Genomic DNA, 6,767 nt, shown 5'->3' with positions numbered 1-6,767 from the left:
TTATTACAATAAAGGAGAAAAAGAAGTCAAAATGTATTTGTAATTTTTTATTCATCAAAATTAAATAATGCAAAAACAAAATTACTTTTTACATTATTTTAAACTTAAAAGTTAGTATTGGTTACTACGTGTTACTACATAATAGTGACATCTGGTGACAACGTACCGTAGTATTAAAACTCATACCTGCCATTAGATGGCGCTTATTGCAAAGTAAAACTTCGTAAAATAGGAACATTTTGAGCGGAAGGACTACTTTTCCGAAATGTTTTTGTTCTGTGCAGTACAATAAGAGGTTTAATTATGATTTTCAGTCTAATTTGATTACACTAAACTTACTAACCTAACCCTACGTATTGCCTAAATTAGGGGAAAAGCGGTAGACGATTTCCTCGAATAAATTCATTGATCCCGTTTCCTTTGAAGGTCACCTTGAGAGCGCGAAAGCTCATTCAGACGAATTGGTAAAGTCGACACACAAAAGCGGCACATAAGCAGTCGCACGTAGTGCCGACACAACTTGACATTCACATTGTAAAAAAGCATAAGCAAACTCAGAGCGTATTACACCATGTTACGGGAGTGTTGCGTACCATATTAAAGGATTTTTTAAATATCGAAGTGACTTCATATTCATAGAGGACGCGCACCTTTGGTGTTTCCTTAAAATTTTATGAAATTTAATATAAAATTGTAAACAGTTTTAAGTTGTAAACTGTAGAATTCTTGTGTGAAAATGGATGTGCCTGCAAAAGGAAACTTTCTGGAAAGTAAGTTTACGAAAATAATAATAATAATTTTAAAAGTTATGACACTTTTACTACGTACCTATAACTCTAGAGTCGTTATAGGTATACATTTTATTTTGAAGGTACCACCGACATACCCAAGTCTTAGAATTAAATTAAAAAAGAAAACTGCGATTACTAAAATAGATAATACAGTACTTATAGTATTCAGTTTATTTTATACATATCTGTATAGCAAATGTTTTTAGCCGGTTCAATGACCTTGTCCCAAACACTGTAGCCGTAAAGTTGATACTATTTTTGGTTTTAGGTTCAGTTTAATTTGGATTGGTAGTATAGCGTCTATATATAGTTACCTTATAGTGTTATTTTGTTAAAATTCCTCCATACTAAATGCGTAAAGCGTGATACAACCTATACCTTTTTCGAAATTTAATTTTCTGAAGTTAATTTGTGTTAATTAAATTTTTATTGAATTGATATTCAATTATTTTTTGTGAAATTACTCCACTAGTTTGTTATAATTATTAATACAAAGATCGAACACTCAGAAAAAATTCCTTCGATCCGGTCGGATCGGTAATTTGTGTTTCTCAACGTCCGACGACGACGACTTTTATACAAATGTTTATTTAAAAGTAACACGGTACAAATATTATATTTTGAGATTGTTGTCCTCCTTGAACCTGTAGGCTCGGAATGTATAATTAGTTATCTTTGGTTTTCTTTGTATAGTTAACTTGTAGTAGCCAGTAGACCTTACATATTACGTACCAAGCGGTAGTGTGAGCATTGTTGCGTCCATTTTTAAGGGGTGCTGGTGAAATTACAGGTACATGAGGCTTGTCAACTTACGTGTCAGCAAGGTGACGAGCGCAGTGGTAGTGCCTCAGAGCTTTGCGATTTAAAGTTCTGAGTGGCACTGCTACTGCTACGGACAGGCGTGTCGCTTACCACTGGGTGCACGACTTGTTCGTTCCGCCACTTGCTAGGTCATAAAAAAAGTACTTCACCGACAGTCTATCCATCGCGTCGTACACGAAACATTGATAAACACCTGAAAGGAATAAAAGTATTGTGTGATTCCGAAAGAATTGCGAGATTCTTAGAAATTGTTTGCGGTACCTCCAATGAACACTACGCCGACTTAATTTTAGGACCTGTTTTGATTTTATTTTGTTTCTTTTCTTTTTTCACAAAATTCGTGTTTTTGTGTATTTTTTTGAATTTTGTTTTTTGTTTCTTTATTTTTTTCCACGAAGTTCGGCAAGCTTAAGTAATACTTATTAGGAAATAAATATGGCTGTTTACAAAAATAACAGAACATGACTAAAACATAAAGTTGGCGTAGTGTTCATTGTAGTTATCGTTACATCCATCAACACTAACAACTTGAACAGTCAAGAGCAAGTCAAGCTTGACACTTTGGACCGTTGCGTTGTTACCGCAAGCGGGCGGCTGCTCGGCGTAGGGATGATGGATGTTAAACCTTAATTACTTGACGTGCTCTTGACGGTCAAGGAAAGCAATCTGCAATTGCCGAAAAAAATACAGCTGTGCCGTTCGTTAGTGTTCATAACATTAGATAAAGTGTTTGATAATTTTTAATACGTTTTTAAACATTGCGGGCAAAGGGCAGAATACTACGAGAGCAATGCACTATATAGTCCCTGATAGCCGAGTCACAGACATATATCCATTTGAGTGTCGAGCGGTTGGAGTCCCGCCACAATGTGAATTTTAATTCGTTTGTGGTGAGAGTGTCGACGGAACATCTGTCGACCTTCATGAAGGAGGAGTTTAGTCTGAAGGGTGTCATACATTGGCGATTCCGCGGCAGGTAACCTGACACCTAATTGCGCCACACGAAGCCGACAAGTGCATTTCGTGTACATAGTTGTTTCGTTTTAAATTATAATGCATTTTGCCCTATGCAAATAATAATAAAATAATAATAATATGTTTGTAATTGTATATTAGTATTATTAATTATGTAGTATTTTCTTTTTTATTGTATTGCATATCAAATAAAGTGACTTCAATTTTGCTATTGATTTTTTTCGTAAGTTGAGAAGTATCCCATAATATATAACAATAATATAGTATATAAGCTGTTCGTATTGATAGAGTCACTCCTTAAAATTCTTGCGAGATCATTCGGGGTTACGCCACATATACATACAAGATATGTACCTATAATTATTTCCTGACGAATACAGAAAATATGTATAATTTTTTGTTATTTTGAACGTAGAATTTTAAAGATTTGAATGAAAGATTTTCAAAATTCGAGTGTCATGATTTTATTTTTACCGTGTTTAGACTACCTATAAATGATTCGAGTTGTTGCACCGGGTAGACTATATCGGGACGCAAATGTAATTTTTCAACGACATATTGACTGCCATTCAACGTTCCTACGTAAATAGAATTAGGTACTCAACAATCCGCAAGGAATGTCCTTGAAACGCGGCAGAGGTCACAGGCTGCCTACCAATGTGGCCTGTGAATGTGGCGATACACGTGCTTGTATTATGCAAGTTCACATACAATTGTTTTAAAATTTGTCATATTTTCCCGTTGAGCTAGGAACACAAATCGAAAGTTTCTTATATGCTAGCGGCACGATTAGATTGTATGTTCTTTGTTAATATTTTAAACCGTCCAATCCAAAGAGTTAAGTATAATGTGCTCTTGATTTGTGCATTTTTCTAATATCATAATGTTCGAAATAGTTTTTTAAATCTCTAACTGGTCCCTAATTCCATCAGGCGTACTCTGCGCTTTTCGTCATCTTTTATTGTACATACAATACAGGAGAATGGAATTCCCTGCATGCAACTATGTTTCCGAGCACGAACAACGCATACAACCCGTTATAGGCATCTACTGGATGAGTTCATACCATCGTAGACCCTATCTTTGTTCCAGGGCTAAGAGCAAGTCCATTTACTTAAAAGAAAAAATTGGATACAGTTTTGTGTACCTACATACCTAATTTTTAAAAGAAATAAAATAATATGTATGGAAAAATGCTCGCCATTGCGATGCTCCGTTTTATATTTAAGTCCAGTAAGTATATCTCGCGGTTTACATTAAAAGGAAGGAAAACATAAAGGAAGGATCATGATAGTTGACTTACGTAGTGGTGGGTATTTATGGATGATAATAACGTTTCACATGTTCTCCCTTATTTTTTACATCATAATTGAGCATAGGTTCCCAAACTTTTTGGCTCACCGCTTAGACAAAATTTCAACGCCCACCATCACAAAATAATATTGAAAACGTGTATTTTTTATATTAACTTAACACAAAAAATCACAAGAAAAAAGATATTTGTAGTGTAGTTTATATACATAGATAATTCAGGTTTTTTTTCTCAAATACGATAACACCTCCTGGACAGCATCAACGCTCCCCAATTGCTTCCCCTACCGCTTCCTAGTGCCCACGTTGGGAAATTATGTAATAGAGTATGAATTCATGTATGTAAAGGATTTTCTTATTAGGACATAACTGTTTTGTATTTCAATAAAACACAGAATAATCGAGATATCGGGTTGAAATTTATTCCAGGTGCAGTACACCATGTTACATTTTTTTTATAATATCAAGTGACGGCCACATTTAAGACTGGAATTCGATTTCGCTCATATAAATTTACGACCACCGCGAGCACGTTTGCAGCGGTCATACAGCTGGTTAATCGATCTATTGAAGAGGAAGTTCGATATTCGTGTACTCTCGGTAAATGGCCCGGTCGAATGGCCACCTCGCTTATGCGAAAATTGGAAAATAATTGAACGCTGCATACGTGCTCGCGGCGGTCATATGAACATATTCTATTCTTAAATGTAACATGTGCATTGCACCTGGATATCTCAATTTATTCTGTTTTTAATTGAAATATAAAATTGTTATGTTCCTATTGAAGAACCCCATACTTATACAAACTTGTTTCCGATCAAATTATACATTATTTCCAATCGTACTAAATGGGACAATAACTTAAAAGCGAGTGTAAAAATTGTTTCATGTCTTCGAATAGCATATGAAAATATAAGTATGAAGACCAGCAAGAATACAATAGTTGAATAATAGTAGTTTATGTAACTGTTATATAATGAAAGGCATTAAAACACGAGCACACACATCTCAAGAGTGTTTTAATGCCTAATTATGTACAGTTATATATATTGCTTTATCTACACACTTATTATAAGCTCTCTGTGATGTGTTCAGGAACCGCATGTTATGATTGGCGAAATGGCGGGAAATAAAAACTTTTCTCACGCATGTCAACAACCGTAGTTTTTATATCTAATTCATACAAACTAGAATCGGACTCTAAAACTGAACTTCGACACACGCGACCCCGACAACATGTTACATCGATATGATTTTACTCAGATACTACGCTACATCAACAACACAGACGAGGTGTTTATTAAAAAAAATCTTTGTACTTTGATAAGAAAAATCATTATTACAAACCCATCTAGAAAATGGTTTTATATTAATGGTTTTGAATGGGTTTGGTAGGAAATTATAAAAATTGTTTGCTATTGACATTTCATTTCGAATTAAACTTCATCTGGACTGATATTAGAATTGAAGTCCAATTAAATTGTTTTGTTTTTAAGAGATGTGCGAAATTTGAGTGTAATAATAACGTCGAACTCGATGATAATATGAAGCAATAATAAGATTTTCACAGATAAGAAATTTGTTTTAACAAAACAGTCTACCTTTATGCTGGTCGTACTTTGCGGTTTTTGAACACATTGTAGAGAGTTTATAATAATTGTGTAGATAAAAAAAACATTTTTCACAGCTTTTTACGCTTTCTTTATTTAACCTTTTCATAAAAATCGCATCAGTTCTTCAAATAAAAAAAGGAATCATGCAAAATACGGTCTGAGGATTTAAATACTGGTACGTGGATTTAAACACGCCTGTCCAGTGCCGCTCTGTACTCTGAAATGCAAAGATCTGATGGGTACGGCCGCTGCGTCTGTCCCCTGCAATATAAGTTGAAATGTCCCGTGTGCCTGTAATTTTACCAGCATCTTACCCTTTAAAACTTGAATCGGAACCGCAGTAATGCTCACTTACTGCTTGGCGGCAGAAATAGGTAAAGTAGCAATACTTCCCTGGACGAACTCTTTCACAAACAGTTTTTTTGACTCTACCTTGTATTGTATAGGTATGTAAAGTTCGTGAGTGTGTCAAATAACATTCACATCTATTTAAAATAAATGAACCCACACGCGCGAAAAGAAACTCAATCGAATTTTTGTACAGAATATTATAATACAAATAGATTAGTAGTAGAGAAGATTAATTAAAAGTACACTATAAATTACAGATAATAAATTGTATACAAATGGCTTATTATGAAAAAAGGTTACAGTGTAAATGCATAATTAGGACAATAACTTGAATTCTGGTAAAAGATCGTGATGGCGTACCTACTGTCAAGAGCACATTAAGCTTGACACTTTGGAATTTGGATCGCTCTTATCAGATGCGGCATAGAGTACAATTTACCGAACTTCCGCAGTTGAGGAAGCAAAAGCAGAGGTCTGTTATATCACTAATGTATATATTATATATATATATATATATAGTGCTTACATACCATTCGCATGATTATACTGTTCGTATTGTAAGGGTTTTTGGAACAATAAATTATTATTACAACCAAAGTAACACTTTCAAAAAGAAGTACACATTCCAATGTGGGTGTTTAAAATTATACGCACGTGTTTGTGATGGTTGGCGTTTGACATCAGAGTGTTAAGTTACGGCCATTATGAATAGTTAAATAGCATGACTTTAGATGTATGGTCTATCATATACAGTAAGACCGCTGTAGCCAAACTTCATGATATGATGGTACTTTATTTTTTTTTATGATACCGAACGACGAGACGAACAAGTCGTACGCTTGGTGGTGAGAGACACGCCCATCCAAAGCAGTTATAATAGTGTTAATAATAATAATAATTTAAT

General features: G+C 34.5%; 1 protein-coding gene across 1 annotated transcript in view; it reads left to right on the top strand.

The window, feature by feature from the left end:
* Nucleotides 1-748: 748 nt before the first annotated feature.
* The window catches only part of LOC113231499 (sialin), a 38,026-nt gene continuing 32,007 nt past the window's right edge, over nt 749-6,767 (top strand). Inside the window, exon 1 of the mRNA XM_026465824.1 lies at nt 749-770. The gene's annotated coding sequence lies outside the window, so the exon portion shown is untranslated. The remainder of the gene's footprint in view (nt 771-6,767) is intronic.

The sequence above is a fragment of the Hyposmocoma kahamanoa genome, unplaced genomic scaffold, assembly GCF_003589595.1.
Source record: "Hyposmocoma kahamanoa isolate Upper Pololo Valley unplaced genomic scaffold, ASM358959v1 65, whole genome shotgun sequence".
NCBI lineage: Eukaryota > Metazoa > Arthropoda > Insecta > Lepidoptera > Cosmopterigidae > Hyposmocoma > Hyposmocoma kahamanoa.
Note: the sequence above shows the minus strand (reverse complement) of the source record. Positions and strands in the feature narration are given on the sequence as shown.